The sequence below is a fragment of the Oncorhynchus mykiss genome, chromosome 4 (assembly GCF_057628025.1).
Source record: "Oncorhynchus mykiss isolate SJ-2025 chromosome 4, ASM5762802v1, whole genome shotgun sequence".
Taxonomy (NCBI): Eukaryota; Metazoa; Chordata; class Actinopteri; order Salmoniformes; family Salmonidae; genus Oncorhynchus; species Oncorhynchus mykiss.
In genome coordinates, this window is record NC_143025.1 from 11,637,371 (window position 1) to 11,659,820 (window position 22,450).

Here is a 22,450-nt window from a genome sequence, read left to right on the forward strand (position 1 = left end):
AGCCTACTGTAATGTAGACAGGGAGAAAGACCATTAAAAGCCTACTGTAATGTAGACAGGGAGAAAGACCATTAAAAGCCTACTGTAATGTAGACAGGGAGAAAGTCCATTAAAAGCCTACTGTAATGTAGACAGGGAGAAAGACCATTAAAAGCCTACTGTAATGTAGACAGGGAGAAAGACCATTAAAAGCCTACTGTAATGTAGACAGGGAGAAAGTCCATTAAAAGCCTACTGTAATGTAGACAGGGAGAAAGTCCATTAAAAGCCTACTGTAATGTAGACAGGGAGAAAGTCCATTAAAAGCCTACTGTAACGTAGACAGGGAGAAAGTCCATTAAAAGCCTACTGTAATGTAGCGCTGACAGGTTTCTGGAGTGTTGCCTACCTGTGTGTCTTTAAAAGAGGCCTTTCTACGCCACACTGAAAGCTCCTATTGAGTGAATACAGAGAAACACCCTGACCAGAGTGGTGGTCCAGATCCATACGGGGAAGCTATCAAAAGCACTCTGTATGTGAACGACGAAGGCAAACTAACGGACACGTACAAAGTCAGGTACAGTTTGTTCACCTGAAACGTGACAACACGCAGAAATAAAAAGGAGTGTGCGCCACTGACATGACCATTCATACAAGACAGGTGCATTCCTTTGTGGCATAACATATGCACCAAGAAATCCCATGCTTTAAAGAGAAAGTTTCTACTTTTTTCCCCCGACTTCCCTAAGGCATTGTCAATTCCTCCAAACAGTTTTTAAATTCTTTAGCTGGTTATTTAGCAACATCTAGAATAAGCTTAACTTAAATCAAGTCAACTATCCCTTTAAGATAATGTCTTACAGAGTAGAAATTAGAATAGACTTAACACTTACAGCAGTAGAGAGACTTCAACACCTTCAGCTCACTGGTGGGTCAGAATTGGATTCATGAACGTCTCCTAAAAAAGAGCAAAAACAAGAGATAATTTAAAAACAACAATCAGTGGTGGAAAAAGTATCCAATTAACATACTTGAGTAAAATCCCATCAAAAGGATAGGATAGTAAAAGTATAAATAATTTCTAATTCCTTATATTAAGCAAAGCAGACAGCACCATGTTCTTGTTTTAAAAATGTTTGGATAGCCAGGGGCACACTCCAACACTCAGACCATTATTTACAAACAAAGCATTTGTGTTTAGTGAGTCCACCAGATCAGAGACAGGATGACCAGGGAAGTTCTCTTGAGAAGTGTGTGAATTGGACCATATTCCTGTCCTTCTAAACATTCTAGAATGTAACTAGTACTTTTAGGGGTCAGGGAAAATGCATGGAGTAAAAAGTACTTTATTCTTTTCAGGAATTTAGTGAAGTAAAAGTAAATGTTGTCAAATGTAAATAGTAAAGTACAGATACCCCCAAAAAACGACTTAAGTAAAAATATTTGAAAGTACTACTTAAGTACTTTACACCACTGCAAACAATCACGTCATTACATTGATATAAAAAATGCATACACACATGGACAGCATACAATGATTACAGGGTCATATCTTGCACACTTGATTGCCTTTATGCCATGTTGACATTTGTTCATGGAGTGTGATTTGTGTATTCTTTATTGGCCAGAGAAGAGATAGGAGAAGAGTGTAACATAGGCAGTGGGTCGGAATCGAACCCACGCCAACACTGACACAGTCCTCCCAGGCCACACAGAATTGTCACTTCATCTGCTATTGTTTTGATTGTAATGAGAAATATCTCATTGGGTTCTGTGTGTATAATTAGGATTCGCTCAGTGTGTGCCTCTAAAAACTAAATGTCAGAGCATTTTTAATAAACTACACTTCTTCTAGTTGTTTATCTAGCGTCTCCATCTATAGCTATGCATATAGGCATGCAATGTGCTTCTATACCTGCTGCCTATCCAACAGAGAGCCTCAATGTTGGACAGGAGAGGCAGTGTAACGTAATGGTGCACACACACGGCAGCACATAAATGACAACGCACACTGTATGCAGGCACACAAACCCAGCAACACACCCAACATTAAGATTATTGAACACAGCTTTGAAGTTGGGCATTTGTTAAGCCTTCTCGTAACGGGAATTACTGTCGAGGCCGCCGAGATAGGTCCCTCTGTCCTCATAAATCTGGAGGGTTAAGAAGGCGGCACCCTAGTCCCTATAGGATGTACTACTCTTGACCAGAACTCTATGGGCTCTGGTCAAAAGTAGTGCACTACATAGGGAATAGGGCTCTGATCAAAAGTAGTGCACTACATAGGGAATAGGGCTCTGGTCAAAAGTAGTGCACTACATTGGGAATAGGATGCCATTTGGGACGTAACGAAGAGTCACTGCCCGACACTGCTCTCACACATCAGTGGAAACATACCAACTAGTCGTGTGCGACTATTTAGCTTCTAAATAGCTTTTCTCCCGCCTGTGGCTCTGCTGGTTACCGCAAGTTACTAGGGTCAACCTCAATTGATCCACACGCATCTCAAACTACCTGGGTTTGTGGCGCCACGGCAACAAATAAATACATCAAAGCAGGAGAGAGAGAGAGAGAGAGAGAGAGAGAGAGAGAGAGAGAGAGAGAGAGAAAAAACAAAATCATGGAATACACACACATCCAGCCTCCAACTGACATCAAAGTAAACTTTATACTGAAACTAAGAGCAATGCATAAACCGGTCGAAACAAACATGCCTGTGATTTTACAATTTGAAGCTAATTAAGAACAATGAAGGAAAGAAGCAAATACAAGGCACATTATATTTTATTCATGGCTTAAATCTAGAGAATTATTTTCTCTTAGAACCAACTTATTTTCTCTGAGGGCACAATTTAGAGCAATTCAAACAAGAACAACCCAGAGCCCTTGTGTTCTAGGGAGATCCTAAACTACTTAACAAATACTCAGCAGAAAATATAGCTAGAACCATCCAACTCATATCTCTGTTTCATGGAATAGGGTGAAGTTGCTCCTAGTCACTGATCTTGGGTCAGTTTTGCATTTATATTACTAAAGGTTGAGGATAGGATTGGAGGAGGGCATGCTGATCCTAGATCTGTACCTAGCCAACACTTTACCCCGGAGCCTGTTTCAAAGTCAGTTTCAAAACAATCACTGCCACATAAAAAAAAAATGTTTTGCCCTAAGTCGAGGTCCCTCGACTGCCGTTCACACTCTCAACCTGTCAGCTCGTCTGAACACGTTCCAAATATCTGCAGAACCAGTTATTCTCTCTTTCTCTCCTCTTTTTCTCCACCGCTCAACACACCCTCGCCACTCTATCGTCTGCCGCTGGTGGCCTCAACACCTGGAGGACGATTGTTAATCAGAAAGACAGCTGGCTACCCAGGAAGACAAGAACAAGCCACGGAACGGTGTGTGTGTGTGTGTGTGTGTGTGTGTGTGTGTGTGTGTGTGTGTGTGTGTGTGTGAGTGTGTGTTCATGTGTTTTCATGTACATGTGTGCAAAAAGGCGATGGAGAGAGGCCCAGAACACTGCTATGATAACCTTATTAATTTAGGTCTATAAATTTGCTCAGGAAAACCCAGAAAAACAAAGGAAGGCCTTCTCCTCAGAGAATATCCAGCAGATCATTTAGTTACTACCCACTGGACCCCTTCCAGTCTCACTCAGCCACAGCTGGTCGGAGCATTGGGCTGACAGTCAGGATCCACACACACAGACAGACAAACACACACGCACACACAAACACACACAGACACACACCTGCACTCTCATGCACATGTAAGCACAGACATAAACACACTCATCTCATGCACATACACACAGACAAGCCGACACAACCAGTCCCCCCCCCCCCTCACCACACACACACACACACACACACACACACACACACACACACACACACACTTCCCACATCCACTCTAAGGTCTTGACATGCAAGGGAGAGATGAAGCTGTCCTGGGCCTCCCCTGACAACTGGGATATGGCTGCTACCTGTTTGGCAATGGTTCCAGCAGCTGTAAAATATTACTGTCCATGTTAGGCGAACGTTCAGGCAGCTATGGAACACACCTGTCTGAGTGAGGATCTGGCAATGGTGAAATGAGAGGGTAGACTAGCTAGCTACATGTTCGGCAAAAGTTCAAGTAGTAAAATTATACCTTTTGTCAAGAGACAGACAGGGACTAGGGGAAACACAGCACAGTGGAACAACCAGAAAAAATCTGTGGAGAGAAACACACATGGTGCAACACATGAATACACGCATTCACACACACATCCAACACATCAAAACATCCATGTGCTGTTTCGTCCCAGTTGTCAATGCCGCTCAGAAAAGGGGAGACAAAGAGACACTGTGTAGACAGAGAGCGTCTCGATAACGCTTGCAGCCCATGAGCTTCGACATTGCGAGGTCAATGAGGCGTTGCGATGTCAAGCACAGCTCTACTCAGATAATGTATGTTGCACCACAAGCTAATCACCTGGTCAATTAAACTAGAATAGAGGTCAATTAAACTAGAATAGAGGTCAATTAAACTAGAATAGAGGTCAATTAAACTAGAATAGAGGTCAATTGATCCATAAATGATGAGCTGGTCACTGGATCCACTGAGAACTCACTATTTGTGCTACTGGTTGATGTCCCGTTTTCAAAGCCGCTCTTTCACTCATTTCACTCAAGCTACCAGGGTTGTGTTCATTAGGACATTAGGACTGTAGAAACATGCTTTCTTAAAACATTGTTTTTAAATAGTATCTCTCAGTTTCGGAATGCTTTCTTGGTGCCCACTGAACACAACCAAGATGTGAGTATGGATGAGAATTCCAAGTCAACACTTTAATGAGGGGAACAAGGTAAGGGATGCCTTGCATGACTGAAAAGCTTTGGAGCACGCTCACAAAAGACCTAGTTAACACTAGACTGGCTTAACTGACAACAAGCATTATTGAAGCAGTTGTTAACATGAAATATTGCAGAGGTGAGGGGCAAGTGGCAACACATCAGTCTCAACCTCACCCTCGCTCGGTACACTTAGGCAAGATTACATTATGCTCGCTGCTATTGTTCCCCTGGTCTTCAAGACAAAGCCTGTTCCACTCTGCAAATGCTCACCGAACGTTGTAAAAACAAGGGTGAATGTCAGAGAGAGTCATGAATAGGATTTCTCTTCTTTTGTTGGTTCTGGAGAGGTATGCACAAGTACATCATTGTGTGAGAGAGAAGAAAGGAGGACCTGTGAGGGAGTCGGTCGAGGAGCCCTGTGAGGGAGTCGGTTGAGGAGCCCGACAGTCTTCGCATTAAAAGACCTACCATTTGGAAAAAGTGGATTCTTGGCCCCAAACAGAGTTCTGGGAAAACAGACCCCTGACAGACCCCTGACACACCCTGAAAGGCAGACCTATGAACTCATACAGACCGTAAATCAGAGTGATAACAATACCAAAAGAGATGCACCTTAACTTGAAACCTTTGAAAGTACGAATACAAAAGTCAGAGGGAGAAAAACACAAAGAAACAGTTCCTGACCTGTGTGGAGATATCAGAAGAACCCATAAAGACCACAAAACACAACCAAGGGAACAGATCCCAGAGCAGTGTCAGACCTTGACAGCACTGTATCAAACTGAGGTTATACAGCATCAACAGGTCGACTGTGTCATGGCCCTGTATCAAACTATTTAAACTGTCAGGGCAATTAGCAACCGCCATGCTTTAATTTACAAGGCCAGAGCAGGCCTGTAATTAATTGCTGTGTGCTATAAATGTAAATGAGTCCAGTGGGGAACAGGGGAAACTAAAGTTAATTTTGTGCAAATCTACACATTTTGCCATGGGGTGTAGAGAAAATGGTGCAGTTTTAAAGCAAGTTTGCTGCAATTCTACAAAATGTTCCATGTGTCGGATAGAAGATTTAGCAATTTTATAACAATTTTCCTTTAACTATGGGGTGAAAAGGACAATGAGCTGCAATTCCGATAATTTGACCATGATTACTAAATTTAGATAGCTGGCCGCTAGACTAGTTGCCCATCCCTGGTCTAGCTAATTCTCCAGTGGGCTTAATCTGCGAGACAGGGAAATGATTTAGTGGGGAACACAAACCCACCATATGATGGAACGCAAGGTGTGTTGGGGAGTTGAGATGGGGGAGTTAGAATATTCTTTGAGATGGGAGAGCTAGACTAGTCTTTGAGATGGGAGAGCTAGACTAGTCTTTGAGATGGGAGAGCTAGACTATTCTTTGAGATGGGGGAGTTAGACTAGTCTTTGAGATGGGGGAGTTAGACTAGTCTTTGAGATGGGGGAGTTAGACTAATCTTTCTTAAACCTCCTGAGTGTAGGGGGCAGTATTTTGTTTGGATGAAAAACATACCCAAAGGAAACTGCCTATTTCTCAGGCCCAGAATCTAGAATATGCATATAATTGTCAGATGGGGATAGAAGATACTCTAAAGTTTCCAAAACTGTCAAAATATTGTCTGTGAGTATAACAGAACTGATATTGCAGGTGAAAACCTGAGGAAAATCCAACCCGGAAGTGCTGTTTTTCCTGAAAGCTCTCTGTTCCATTGCCTGCCTTCGCTCCATTTAAAGGGATATCAACCAGATTCTCTTTCCTATGGCTTCCCCATGGTGTGAACAGTCTTTAGACATAGTTTCAGGCTTTTATTTTGAAAAATGAGCGAGAAAGATCACATCGCGTCATTGTATGGCTGGGTGCCAGCAGCGTTTTGCATGCGCAACAGCTTGGAGCAGACATTTCTCTCTCTCTCCTTTTGTCCCGGTTGAAATATTATCGATTATATATTGTAAAAACAACCTGAAGATTGGTTATAAAAAGGTTTGACATGTTTCTACGAACTTTACGGATACTATTTGGAATTTTCGTCTGCGATGTCGTGACCGCTTGAGCCTGTGGATTTCTAAACATAACGAGCCAACCAAATAGAGGTATTTTGGATATAAAAATAATCTTTATGGAACAAAAGGAACATTTATTGTGTAACTGGGAGTTAAGTGAGTGCAAACATCCGAAGATCATAAAATGTAAGCGATTCATTTTATTGCTTTTATTGACTTTCGTGACCAATCTACTTGGCTGCTAGCTGTTTGTAATGTTTTGTCTACTGAGAGAGATGTCCTTACATAAACGCTTGGTATGCTTTCGCCAAAAAGCTTTTTTGAAATCTGACATGCCAGGTGGATTAACAACAAGCTAAGCTGTGTTTTGCTATATTGCACTTGTGATTTCATGAGAATTTAATATTTTTAGTAATTTAATTTGAATTTGGCGCCCTGCAATTCAGCGGATGTTGACTAAAATGATCCCGCTAACGGGATGGGTGCATCAAGAGGTTTTAAGTCAGGAAATGTCAGACAAGCGTTTTCACTGTAAAGTTCCTCGTCTTTAGAGTGGGGTTCTGAAGCTGCTTTCTCAAAGGGGTGAGGACTGTACCTTGTGGTGCCCCAGTTTTCAGCATCGCCACAGTCTTGTCACAGTCTCTTCACAGTCTCTTTACGGTCTCTTTACTGTCTCTACTACCTTTTTTCTAAAGACAAGCTTCTAGGGTGCTGACCAATACTTTAATCAAGTGAAATGCAAATTTGGCGGAACGACCCTAAGGAGGTTAAACAGGTCAAGTAGGAATGGTTGTGCTTGAGAGGGTGTGATTAGATAAGAGGCAAACAAAGATATATCGATCCTCAAGGTATCCACTTTGCTAACTTCATCATTCCCACGGATCCTAATATTGTGTGTACGTGAAACACGTGAGTTCTTCACTCTTCTGATTGTCTGTTTGGGGGGGGGGGCTTTCAATTGCCTGTCAGAAAGGGGGCGTATGTCTTTTGAAGTTGTTCGACACCATCAAAAGCACCCATCATTATCATGTTTCATCTGACCCTACCTCTTATAGAAGTGTGTTACACAATGACATAATAATTTATGGCTGCTCTTTTTCACCAATCTGTCTCACAAAAGGTTGGCGCTTAACCCTTTTCCTGTGTGCACCATGAACAAGCAGGCACAGGGCCCATTGTGTGTTGAGAGTGGCGGGAAACACACGTGAAGTTTAACAATGTAGGGTACGAGTTAAGCGAGCAACACTTCAACACAGAGACCTGGGCTGCCACAATAGAGTCTTTATGACATAAGCTTCTTGTCACTGTGGCTCTTTAGAAAAGCAGATGGGATTTTTCCTACAGCATGCATCCAGCAATAACAATTGACATCACAAGCCAGCCTATATTTGCCATATTAAAAAGGGGGACACAGTGTAAGCTCCCTGAGAAGGAGGCTACACTGCACAGCCAGCTGAGGCAGCTATTTTCCAGTCCTCCTGAAGGGAGGTCCTTACAGAGGGAACCAAGAAGTTGGGAGGCTACAGAAAAGTACTTCTCCTATAGCTACACTTGCTTTTAAATCTTTGTAAGTCCGGCAAGCCAGAGGAACCACTCTGTGGTCGAATTGTAGGTGAGTTGGTTAGTGGTTTCTCATGGTGAATGCTAACACAAGGCTAACGTTACTGCGGGTGCTGAAAGGCCTGGTAACACAAGGTTAGCATTAGCGGTGCTAAAAGCACAAGAGTTGGGTCCCATGAAATGCCTGTAATTCTATTCAGATGGGCTGCTGTACACACCGTTACAAGAAGGGGGGGTTGAGTTACCCTTTGATACAGTGGACCTCAACTTCCATCAGTCATATCGTATACATGAGGTCACATGCAGTCCAGTAGCAGTCCAGCCCCGTCAGCTGTACTGGTGCCAAAACCCCTGTTCAATACTCTGTCATCCAAAAACAGTATAACTCAGCAGCCCAGCAACTGTACACAAATAAGGCATGGGAGAAACATGTAGCCTACTACTTGTCTCTTGAACTGTGTCCCATCGTTGGACTCATAAAAACAGACTACCATGTTATACACCTAGTCATGCTCAAATGTAGGGTTGTCAATCAAAGTGTACTAGTGCATTTCTATTCTGGGTTTCCCAACCCTTTCCCCCTGGCCTATCCCCCTCTCAGGCCTCCAAACAGAGCCAGTCTTATTGTAGGCCCCATCCCTTTCCCCCTGGCCTATCCCCCTCTCAGGCCTCCAAACAGAGCCAGTCTTATTGTAGGCCCCATCCCTTTCCCCCTGGCCTATCCCCCTCTCAGGCCTCCAAACAGAGCCAGTCTTATTGTAGGCCCCATCCCTTTCCCCCTGGCCTATCCCCCTCTCAGGCCTCCAAACAGAGCCAGTCTTACTGTGGGCCCCACCCCTTTCACAAACAGAGCCAGTCTTATTGTAGGCCCCATCCCTTTCCCCCTGGCCCATCCCCCTCACAGGCCTCCAAACAGAGCTTCTTACTGTGGGCCCATCTCCCTCCCAAGCCTCCAAACCGAGCCAGTCTTACTGTGGGCCCATCCCCCTCCCAGGCCTCCAAACAGAGCTTCTTACTGTGGGCCCATCTCCCTCCCAGGCCTCCAAACAGAGCTTCTTACTGTGGGCCCATCTCCCTCCCAGGCCTCCAAACAGAGTCAGTCTTACTGTGAGACCATCCCCCTCCCAGTCCTCCAAATAGAGCCAGTCATACTGAGGGCCCATCCCCCTCCCAGGCCTCCAAACAGAGCCAGTGTTAATATGGGCCCCTCCCAGGCCTCCAAACAGAGCCAGTCTTACTGTGGGCCCCTCCCAGGCCTCCAAACAGAGCCATTCTTACTGTAGGCCCCTCCCAGGCCTCCAAACATAGCCAGTCTTACTGTGGTCCCAGCTCTCACCACCACCTCATAATGACCACAGTTTGATTAAAGGCCTCTCTCCAAGCTGTAAACCACGGGAACAGCCTGCATTGACAGCTGGCCACCGACCAATGAGCGTCGGCTATAGGGGCATGCTGGGTGGAACCAGCATCCTTCCCCAGGCGCTCTGACCACATACCTGTTTGAGGCCTCACACCCTGAGCGGTGCTGCCCCGCCCCATTAGTAGTGGCCACTGTGCGAGTGGTGAAGTGTGGGCTGGTAAAGCTGAAGGCTGGAGCTTTTCATCCAGGCACCAAAATATGTTGCACAACATCTCGACATGACCACACATACTATGGCACATATCAATACATATTCCATCTTTGTGGTGAGACCCCACCCACACAAGGCCCTGTCTCTACAAGACCTTGGAATACTTTTGTGTGTGTGTGTGTGTGTGTGTGTGTGTGTGCGTGCGTGCGTGCGTGCGTGCGTGTGTGTTTTATGCCAGTGTATCCATCTGTGTGTATTATTCTCTGTGTGGTGTGTCCCAGCTTCAGCAGCCCTTTCAGATGGTCAGAGAGGCTCATGGTAACTGCATGGGAGGCCAAACCACAAACCCTCGCTACAACATTTCAGCACATTTCCCTTTTTCAACCACATCCAGAATAAGACTAACTCTAAATGTACAGTATGTTAATACCACAGAGAACAAATCACAGGATCTTGTAAAAGAGCCATTTGTCAATGGTGCACTGCTCAGGCTGGAGGTTCAAATCCAGCTCTGCCAATAGGATTCATGGAACACATACATTTAAAAAAGCTCTTAACTCAACATCTAATTCTTGCAAACCATTGTTAACAGTATGTTCTTGAACACAAACGGTATTAACACTAGTAATAACATGATGATAAATAGAAATACCACTTAGACAGCCTTGCAGGTGGTAACCACTGTGGTGTGCAATGATCGAGCCAAAAGCAGCGTTGCTCCCAGCGACTCAAGAGAACTCTCGAGGTGACACACACATGTCCACCTGGAGACGATGTGGCGCAGACAGACAAACATCAACACCTTCTCACTCTTTGTTGGCCACGTCTGGTGTCAGCCTTTTGACCCTGCGTAGAGCACACAATGAAATGCGTGGGAGTGGAGCCTTACAAAAGCTAGTCTATGTTTTGTTATTTGATATGGTAACTTGTTCACAGCTTTCTTCTACAGCGCCTCTTTTGTTCCATAAGGAAGGCCATTTTTCTTCGCCTGACACATGGGAAAGCCAAGCTTAGCTTCATTATGATTTGTTTTCCATTTTGATCCAAGTCAAGTGTTGATATTTTCCTAGTTACCCTTTCTGCATTCTGTCGGCTGGCGTGCTCGTGGAAGACGGTGTCGGGGAATGTAAGCTTCCTGGTCTGGAGACCATTCATAGCCTGTTTACAACCTGTTCATAGCAGGTTCATGCTGCATGTCTCATTCCTGGAGACCAACCATAGCCTGTTCATAGCCTGTTAATAACCTGTTTATAGCCCATTGATGCTGCATATCTCATCATTCCTGGAGACCATTCATAGCCTGTTCATACCCTTATAACCTGTTCATAGCCATTTCCGGTTGCAGGTCTCATCATTTAGGATTGTTTTGACTGGAAGTTGAAGACGCAAAGCAAAGTTCTCTGAACTAAATCTGCTGCCACCTTCTGTCTTCCAAACAGCTAATGAGGTATTATGACAATCTACTAATTAAGACATTTATGCTGCAGTGGAATAAGAGGGCTTTACGTTTCACTGACGGCCAGTCAATATTCAGTCACTACTCAGTCACTACTCAGTCACTACTACTCGGCCATCTCACTCTGTCAACAATCCAAAAGTCAGCACGTCATTGGCTAAAACCAAGGAGACCAACAAATTCAGCAGTTTTCTTCCAGAGGAATTTTTTGACACATGCCTTTGTCTGCACCTCGCAAGTTAAGACATCAGTGCCTTTGTCTGCACCTCGCAAGTTAAGACATCAGTGCCTTTGTCTGCACCTCGCAAGTTAAGACATCAGTGCCTTTGTCTGCACCTCGCAAGTTAAGACATCAGTGCCTTTGTCTGCACCTCGCAAGTTAAGACATCAGTGCCTTTGTCTGCACCTCGCAAGTTAAGACATCAGTGCCTTTGTCTGCACCTCGCAAGTTAAGACATCAGTCAATGACTGATTGAGAAAATGTATTTTCTCTTTTACAATGATTCCGTCTTTGAAAAAAGCAGGAATAAAAATGTACGATGCCGGGAGTTCCAGGGGCCTCATTGATAAACCGAGCAAACGTACAAAATATACCCCAAAATGTGTGCCGCAGTTTTCCTGCAAATGTTGACGTGAGCATGTCCTTTCCTGCACACAAACTTTTAAACCATGCGTGTGCACACCTTCTAATCTAGTGGATGAATTATTGTATTGTAAGTATTACACTACATACCAATGGGGGCTATGATGACACACGTATTCATAAAATACATAATGCAGCCATTTGCCATTGGTGAGAAGAACTAAAATAAATCGAGGGCGTTATATTTTTTTGATTTAAACTAATTAGACATAATAATTTATTTTATTTTATTCTCATAACCATTGCAGAATATATTCCTTACATTTTCTGGCCGTGATGGGTTCATATTCCTGAAGTACCCATATAACAAATCAACATGCGCATCTCTCGTTTAATTGGGTCTATGTAAATAGATAGGCTATACATTGACCTATACAGCCTTGCGAAAGTATTCGGCCCCCTTGAACTTTGCGACCTTTTGCCACATTTCAGGCTTCAAACATAAAGATATAAAACTGTATTTTTTTGTGAAGAATCAACAACAAGTGGGACACAATCATGAAGTGGAACGACATTTATTGGATATTTCAAACTTTTTTAACAAATCAAAAACTGAAAAATTGGGCGTGCAAAATTATTCAGCCCCTTTACTTTCAGTGCAGCAAACTCTCACCAGAAGTTCAGTGAGGATCTCTGAATGATCCAATGTTGACCTAAATGACTAATGATGATAAATACAATCCACCTGTGTGTAATCAAGTCTCCGTATAAATGCACCTGCACTGTGATAGTCTCAGAGGTCCGTTAAAAGCGCAGAGAGCATCATGAAGAACAAGGAACACACCAGGCAGGTCCGAGATACTGTTGTGAAGAAGTTTAAAGCCGGATTTGGATACAAAAAGATTTCCCAAGCTTTAAACATCCCAAGGAGCACTGTGCAAGCGAATGATATTGAAATGGAAGGAGTATCAGACCACTGCAAATCTACCAAGACCTGGCCGTCCCTCTAAACTTTCAGCTCATACAAGGAGAAGACTGATCAGAGATGCAGCCAAGAGGCCCATGATCACTCTGGATGAACTGCAGAGATCTACAGCTGAGGTGGGAGACTCTGTCCATAGGACAACAATCCGTCGTATATTGCACAAATCTGGCCTTTATGGAAGAGTGGCAAGAAGAAAGCCATTTCTTAAAGATATCCATAAAAAGTGTTGTTTAAAGTTTGCCACAAGCCACCTGGGAGACACACCAAACATGTGGAAGAAGGTGCTCTGGTCAGATTAAACCAAAATTGAACTTTTTGGCAACAATGCAAAACGTTATGTTTGGCGTAAAAGCAACACAGCTGAACACACCATCCCCACTGTCAAACATGGTGGTGGCAGCATCATGGTTTGGGCCTGCTTTTCTTCAGCAGGGACAGGGAAGATGGTTAAAATTGATGGGAAGATGGATGGAGCCAAATACAGGACCATTCTGGAAGAAAACCTGATGGAGTCTGCAAAAGACCTGAGACTGGGACGGAGATTTGTCTTCCAACAAGACAATGATCCAAAACATAAAACAAAATCTACAATGGAATGGTTCAAAAATAAACATATCCAGGTGTTAGAATGGCCAAGTCAAAGTCCAGACCTGAATCCAATCGAGAATCTGTGGAAAGAACTGAAAACTGCTGTTCACAAATGCTCTCCATCCAACCTCACTGAGCTCGAGCTGTTTTGCAAGGAGGAATGGGAAAAAATGTCAGTCTCTCGATGTGCAAAACTGATAGAGACATACCCCAAGCGACTTACAGCTGTAATCGCTGTAAAAGTTCAAGGGGGCCGAATACTTTCGCAAGGCACTGTATCTCATAGGCAGTGTGGTTTATGGCCTACAGACACATTTAACAGGTGAACATCAAGACATTTGATATTCTACTTGGAAGTATGTATGCTACTACTGTGTCTAGCCTAGTGAAACTTCAAATTGTTTTACATAGCCTTAGACAATATTTCAGAATTAGTGGGCAGTCCAGCCTATTTAGGTTGGGGGGAAAAGTGAATGCAAAACATGGTTGAATTCAAAAGTTCTGCTGACAGGTCCACACCACACCAGGTCCACACCACACCAGGTCCACACCACACTAGGTCCACACCACACCAGGTCCACACCACACCAGGTCCACACCACACCAGGTCCACACCACACCAGGTCCACACCTATTCTGCCATCCTTTGTTTTCTTTTTCAGACACTGTCACGGTCCTTTGTCAGATACAGCAGAAATTACTGCTTATATAAAATACTTGACAGTATGGGTAGGCTACAGCACTGCTGTGCGATAGGAGTGTGACATCATGGCCTATTTCATCTCAGAGCCTATACCAAGGCAGGAAACACAATAATCTATTGATAAACCAAATATTGAACAACATGTCATCCTTTGTATAGAAGTGTGAGCTGTAGCCGGTTGTTCTGGTCTCCGATATACAGTCGTGGCCAAAAGTTTTGAGAATGACACAAATATTAATTTTCACAAAGTCTGCTGCCTCAGTTTGTATGATGGCAATTTGCATATACTCCAGAATGTTATGAAGAGTGATTAGATGATCAATTAATTGCAAAGTCCCTATTTGCCATGCAAATGAACTGAATCCCCCCAAAAATGTCCACTGTATTTCAGCCCTGCCACAAAAGGACCAGCTGACATCCTGTCAGTGATTCTCTCGTTAACACAGGTGTGAGTGTTGACGAGGACAAGGCTGGAGATCACTCTGTCATGCTGATTGAGTTTGAATAACAGACTGGAAGCTTCAAAAGGATGGTGGTGCTTGGAATCATTGTTCTTCCTCTGTCAACCATGGTTACCTGCAAGGAAACACACTCCGTCATCATTGTTTTGCACAAAAAGGGCTTCACAGGCAAGGATATTGCTACCAGTAAGATTGCACCTAAATCAACCATTTATTGGATCATCAAGAACTTCAAGGAGAGCGGTTCAATTGTTGTGAAGAAGGCTTCAGGGCGCCCAAGAAAGTCCAGCAAGCGCCAGGACTGTCTCCTAAAGTTGATTCAGCTGCGGGATCGGGGAACCACCAGTACAGAGCTTGCTCAGGAATGGCAGCAGGCAGGTGTGAGTGCATCTGCACGCACAGTGAGGCAAATACTTTTGGAGGATGGCCTGGTGTCAAGAAGGGCAGCAAAGAAGCCACTTCTCTCCAGGAAAAACATTGGGGACAGACTGATATTCTGCAAAAGGTACAGGGATTGGACTGCTAACGACTGGGGTAAAGTAATTTTCTCTGATGAATACCCTTTCCGATTGTTTTGGGCATCCGGAAAAAAGCTTGTCCGGAGAAAACAAGTTGAGCGCTACCATCAGTCCTGTGTCATGTCAACAGTAAAGCATCCTGAGACCATTCATGTGTGGGGCTGCTTCTCAGCCAAGGGAGTGGGCTCACTCACAATTTTTCCTAAGAACACAGCCATGAATAAAGAATGGTACCAACACATCCTCCGAGAGCAACTTCTCCCAACCATCCAGCAACAGTTTGGTAACAAATAATGCCTTTTTCAGCATGATGGAGCACCTTGCCATAAGGCAAAAGTGATAACTAAGTGGCTCAGGGGAACAAAACAGCAATATTTTTGGTCCATGGCCAGTAAACTCCCCAGACCTTAATCCCATTGAGAAAAACCCACAAATTCTGACAAACTCCAAGCATTGAGTATGCAAGAATGGGCTGCCATCAGTCAGGAAGTTAATTGACAGCATGCCAGGGCAGATTGCAGAGGTCTTGAAAAAGAAGGGTCAACACTACAAATATTGATTGACTCTTTGCATCAACTTCATGTAATTGTCAATAAAAGCCTTTGACACTTATGAAATGCTTGCAATTATACTTCAGTATTCCATAGTAACATCTGACAAAAAAATATCTAAAGACACTGAAGCAGCAAACTTTGTGGAAATTAATATTTGTGTCACTCAAAACTTTTGGCCACTACTGGACAATCAATCTTGCAGAATGCACAGACAGGCATCCGATATTGACAGCATGTTTGTTTTAAAAAGTCACTGTAAATTATTTTTCCAGCTCCCTTCAGAAATGTGATCAAATACGTTATTTCCCTTCCTTTTACACACTGCCGTGGCCTAATTCCAATTGTGCCAAAGTATACACCATAAAAGGTGAATGGAGGGTGTTATTGTCACCATAAAAGGTGAATGGAGGGTGTTATTGTCACCATAAAAGGTGAATGGAGGGTGTTTTCCGGACAGAGTTTTATTGTTCTTTCATGAGCGCACAGTTTATGTATGGCGTGGGCCTATGTATGGCGTGGGCTTATGTATGGCGTGGGCTTATGTATGGCGTGGGCTTATGTATGGCGTGGGCTTATGTACGGCGTGGGCCTATGTACGGCGTGGGCCTATGTATGGTGTGGGCTTATGTATGGCGTGGGCTTATGTATGACGTGGGCCTATGTATGGCGTGGGCTTATGTATGGCGTGGGCTTATGTATGGCGTGGGCTTATGTATGGCGTGGGCCTATGTATGGCGTGGGCTTATGTATGGCGTGGGCTTATGTATGGCGTGGGCTTATGTATGGCGTGGGCCTATGTATGGCGTGGGCTTATGTATGGCGTGGGCTTATGTATGGCGTGGGCCTATGTATGGCGTGGGCTTATGTATGGCGTGGGCTTATGTATGGCGTGGGCTTATGTATGGCGTGGGCTTATGTATGGCGTGGGCTTATGTATGGCGTGGGCTTATGTATGGCGTGGGCTTATGTATGGCGTGGGCTTATCGATGGCGTGGGCTTATGTATGGCGTGGGCTTATGTATGGCGTGGGCTTATGTATGGCGTGGGCTTATGTATGGCGTGGGCTTATCGATGGCGTGGGCTTATGTATGGCGTGGGCTTATGTATGGCGTGGGCTTATGTATGGCGTGGGCTTATGTATGGCGTGGGCTTATCGATGGCGTGGGCTTATGTATGGCGTGGGCTTATGTATGGCGTGGGCTTATGTATGGCGTGGGCTTATCGATGGCGTGGGCTTATGTATGGCGTGGGCTTATGTATGGCGTGGGCTTATCGATGGCGTGGGCCAAGTTGATAAATCTATATATTTTTTAGACGTACGTATTATTTTCATGGCGCACGCAGATATTTAGTGTGATATTTACAAAACGGTTAGAAATGAGGCCCCAGACAGTACAGCGGTGAATATAAATACATGCCACTGATCTGGTTGGCACACACCATGTGGGTGTTTGAGTGCCTGTAGATCTCCCACAAATTCAACTATGGATCTCAAAGCCAATTCCACTTTATTTTTTAATCCCCTCTAATCAGGGTCTGATTTTTTTACATAACCTTTATTTAACTAGGAAAGTCAGTCAAGAACAAATTCTTATTTACTATGACAGCCTACACCGGCCAAACCCAGATGACGCAAGGCCAATTGTGCGCCACCCTATGAGACTCCCAATCACAGCTGGTTGTGATACAGCCTGGATTTGAACCAGTGTGCCTGTAGTGACACTTCTAGCACTGAGATGCAGTGCCTTAGACCGCTGCACCACTTGGGAGCAATTGATTCGATTTTATTTCACTCTAATTTTAGCATTGAGGTTTAGATCTGTTTTACAAGGGAGCCCTGCATATACACTATTTATAAATACAACATAATACAAAAATGACCAAACATTTCCAATCAACAATTCGATTGCATAGTCAGAGCTAGTAACAGGGAACTTTGTCATTCATCATTGGATTGGCTCTGGGTTACTTCATTGCTGGCTCATGTCATTTCCTGTGGGCTTTACACGGAATCCTCCAGGTATTATCTTTGAAAGCCTAAATAAACATGGTGGCCGATGATTAAGATGGCTGCTGATACAGCGGTTTTCTCCCTGTTGGGTGGTGCTGGAAGTCACAGTTTGGAGGTTGTGTTGATAGTGCCACGGTCCTTTGTTGAGGCCTGTTGTCTAAAACCACTCAAAAGTACTGCTACATTCTCCCTATGCTGTAGCCTGCAGGCACGGCCAAGTGCCACTTTTAGCTTCAGAAATGCTGGGAACATGTTCAAGGATTCCCTCAAAGACAAGACTACCATGGGTTTAATGTTTTCAAAGGGGGACAGGGGTCAAAGGAGAGCGATAAGGGGATCACAAAGAGGAGAAATACGTGTTTTGGAGACTAGAGACACAGGGGAATTACTGCTATGGGTTGGGGAATGAAAAAGCACTGGTTTGGTTTCTGTGAGTTTAAGGGGTATGTTCTTCCAAGATATCTAATGGCGAAGTACATTTAGGGAGAGGGGCGCATACACACTTAACCTACAGGGCACAAACTGGGTAGCCCTTTCCTGCAGTCAATGAAGCACCCTTTTTGGCCTCATGGGTGGAATGTTATTAATATTTTTCATAATTTCATAATTAATAAAGTTATTATATTTTACGACAAAAATACGGTGTCTCTATCTCTAACAGTTTTATTGTTCAGTCTTCTGTGATGTATATAAAGTGTAATATTAGGATGCAAACTCAAAATTGAATACTTTTCAACTCTATATCTGACATGGTAGATAATACAGGTTTCTTATTTTTTTTAAAGCACATAACCATATATGTGTGAGGTGTAGACTTTTGTTTCAAAGTAGTTTTGTTTAGGTCTACCAAGATTCACTCTGTGTGGCCCTGATTTTGCTCACTGCAGTAAAAGGTTCAATCAAGGTTGTTTCAAAGTAGATTTGTTTAGGGCTACCAAGATTCACTCTGTGTGGCCCGGATTTAGCTCACTGCAGTAAAAGGTTCAATCAAGGTTGTTTCAAAGTAGATTTGTTTAGGGCTACCAAGATTCACTCTGTGTGGCCCGGATTTAGCTCACTGCAGTAAAAGGTTCAATCAAGGTTGTTTCAATGTGATTTGTCAATGTATTGGGACTTCAGAAAATATTCACACCCCTTGACTTTTTCAAAATGTGTTACAGCCTGAATTTGACATTTATTAAATTAAGTTTTGTCACAGGCCTACACACATTAGCCCATAATGACAAAGTGGAATTATGTTTTTGACATTTTTATAAATTAATTAAAAGCTGAAATGTCTTGAGTCAATAACTATTCAAACCCTTTGTTATGGCGAGCCTAAATAAGTTCAGGAGAAAAAAGTTGTGTAACAAGTCATATAATAAGTTCCATGGACTCACTCTGTGTGCAATAATAGTGTTTTTTTTTATGACTCTCTCATCTCTGTACCCCACACATACAATTATCTGGAAGGTCGAGCACTGAATTTCAAACACAGATTCAACCAAAGACCAGGGAGGTTTTCCAATTCCTAGCAAAGAAGGGCACCTATTGGTAGATGGGTAAAAAAAGCAGACATTGAATATCCATTTGAGCATAGTGAAGTTATTAAATACACTTTGGATGGTGTATCGATATACTCAGTCACTACAAAGATAAAGGCGTCCTTCCTAACTCAGTTGCCAAAGAGGAAGGAAACCGCTCAGGGATTTCACCATGAGGCCAATGGTGACTTTAAAACAATTACAGAGGTTAATGATTGTGATATGAGAAAACTGAAATGGATCAACAACATTGTAATTACTCCACAATACTAACTTAATTGACAGAGTGAACAAACTAAGCCTATACAGAATAAAAATATTCCAAAATATGTTGAATTTGTACCTTGGAAACAATGTAAGATCTTCAACGATCTGGAGAAAAAAAAAGACTGGGCAGCACCTCCTACTGGAGATCTTCAGTTATTCATTTGGTATCATTTGGTATCGTATCCAGGAAAATCCCAGCCTTGCTTATTAGCTTTCATATTTGTCACTGACTACTATCAATGTGCTATGGTCAAAATGATGGTTGAGAGATGTCTTAATAACTAAATATATACTCTGTTGCCAACAGTCATTCCAAAGAGTAGGTTTAACAGGGCCTATTATCTGTTACCATAGTACTTTATAAGTCACAGAAGAACACCTGCTCTTTGCATGACAGACTGATCAGTTGGGGGGGTATAGTATCATCATTTATACTATTTAAGCTTATATAGAATTTGCTAAGTCATCAACAGCTTTTGTTTCAAGTCAACAAAGGGTTCAACTAAAAATACACTATACATAAAGGGAAAGGAAAGGGAAAGGGGGATTCCTAGTCAGTTGTACAACTGAATGCATTCAACTGAAATGTGTCTTCCACATTTAACCCGACCCCAAGGTGCGGGGGGCTGCCTTGATCGACATCCAGGCCTAGAGTTTCAAGCTTTGGTTGATTTCAAATGTAATCTTGAAGTTAATCATTAATATTTTGGATTCATATCTCCATCTAAACCAAAAAATAAAACCTAAAGAATAGGACTAAATCAAACTATATTTAAAGTTTGATTAGATCAATTTTGTCTTATTGTTAACTTGTATTTTTTGCCTGAGATGGAAACATGATTCCAACATATAAATGATTAATTTGTAAACAAACTGGATATTGAATTATGTTTGGTTGTCAAAGTAAACAAATATAACACATTTAAAGAAATGTATCTTCTGATTGGATAGTTCCATCTGTGCCACTGATTTAGTCTGGCTTTAATTCCAGCTTGTCCACAAATTAATAATTCATATGTTGGATTCACGTCTCCATCTCAACCAAAAAAATCTCACTTGATTTTTGAATTGATTTAGTCCTATTCTTTAACTATGATTATTGGTTGAGATGGAGACGTAAATGCAACATAACATATTATTAATTTGTAGACCAACTGCTAATTAAGCCTTGTTCACACTGCAGGCCTTACCGCTCAAATCAGTTTTGTTTTTCAAATCCATGTAGGAATATTGACTGTCCAAACAGCAAGTTACAAATGACCAAATCAGATTTGTGTCTTCAGACTGTAGTAATTTGCTGGCATGGCTACGCTAGTTGTCATTATGACAGGTGTCTACGCAGTGGTTGTGCTTTTATATGGTTGAAAGCGCAGCGATAACACATTGAAAATTCAACGAACTTCTGGCTGTCTTTGAGTGCGAGAAAAAATGGTTACAATCTCCAAGTTCAACGTCTCAACTAAATATGACCCACATTTCCACGTTGAAATGACCTGGTGTGCCCAGTGGGAAGTAGCTCTTGCAGGACGAAGCCCAAGCACAGTTTGGGTTGTCATTATTGCTGGTTTGTCAGGTACGATCCCATTCAGACGTATAATTGGATGGTTGGGGAGCAGGTGTTACAGCAACAGCCCCCAAAAGGATAGGTCATCATCAGAACCATTGAGAGTAAGCAGGAGAAAGAAAATGGGCAAAATGGGAAATCGGGCTCCAAGGTCATATGGTGGAGGGAAAATAGAAAGCAATACAACCCCCCCCCCCCCCCCCCCGTAACTGGCATTGTGGTTGAAAACCTTACAGGCATCTGCGGCTGTATTTCAAGTGCTCATTCACTAGAGCTTCGACCTTTATTTTTCCGCAGCAAGACTGCAATTTGGGTGTGTCGTAGAGCCGCAGATAAGTATAGGCTGGCGAATATGTAGCCTACTTACGACGTGGAGAGAAATACTTACGGCTAAATGTTTAATGTCTGTTTGTACAGCATGTCCAATTTAGGTGTCTTTTGAAGGAGCCTGACAAATAATTGTGACTTTCTGACTTTGACATCCTAGAATAAAGCTGTTTGTTAATTTCCAATTTCAAGGTGACTGGCATACTTTATCTAAAAACAACATACAGAAAAAATGTACTTGATTTAGCTCATAGAAATAGAATACATACATCGTGTTTCAAAGCAGCATGAGATTCATCTAATTAGGACAAGCCAAACAAAATGACAACAAAAGAACAGGGTCCGAATAATGAGGAAAAACAAGCAACATTAATAAATATGAATTCTTTAACAAATGTATATTAGTCATTATGAAAACTATTACGTGTCTCAGCGAAACATACCTGGTGTCCATTGCTATGTTATTACCATTGTAATAACCATCAAATCCTGCAGGCAAGCTGCTATTGAGAGCAGCCAATTGTGACAATCTAAGTCCATAACTTACATTCTCTCTCACACAGCTGTTAAACACCCTCACCTGTAAATCGCCTGCAACTGTTTGCCCCTTTTCGTGTTGCTAAGAGAACGTCACCCTAGATGAAAGAGAAAGCCAAAAGGTCCTTTCACTACATCTACTCTTTCACTCTGCTGTAAATGGAAACTCTTTTGACGTCAGCGTTTATTTTCATTTTGTATTTAATTTTATTTTTTATTTAACCTTTATTTAACTAGGCGAGACAGTTAAGAATACATTGGTATTTACAATGACGGCCTTATCGGAGATTTCTGAAAATAACTCTTCATCCTTATTCATTTACAAGTCACAGCAAATGTTTAAATGATTTTGAAGTTCTGATATAATCTGAGGGAAACAAGCTCAAAAACACAGTGTCTTGAAGGCCAA

At 42.7% G+C, this 22,450-nt stretch overlaps 1 protein-coding gene across 10 annotated transcripts in view; it reads right to left on the bottom strand.

Annotated features, from left to right (window-relative positions):
- The window catches only part of LOC110521284 (transcription factor SOX-6), a 200,476-nt gene that overhangs the window by 174,742 nt on the left and 3,284 nt on the right, over positions 1–22,450 (bottom strand). For 5 of the 10 annotated variants that reach the window (XM_090231108.1, XM_090231104.1, XM_090231105.1 and 2 more), the window contains exon 2: positions 873–937. The gene's annotated coding sequence lies outside the window, so the exon portion shown is untranslated. Of the gene's footprint in view, positions 1–872; positions 938–4,128; positions 4,192–22,084; positions 22,140–22,450 lie in introns of those variants that run through there. The other 5 variants (XM_090231107.1, XM_090231109.1, XM_090231103.1 and 2 more) reach the window with 2 other exon arrangements.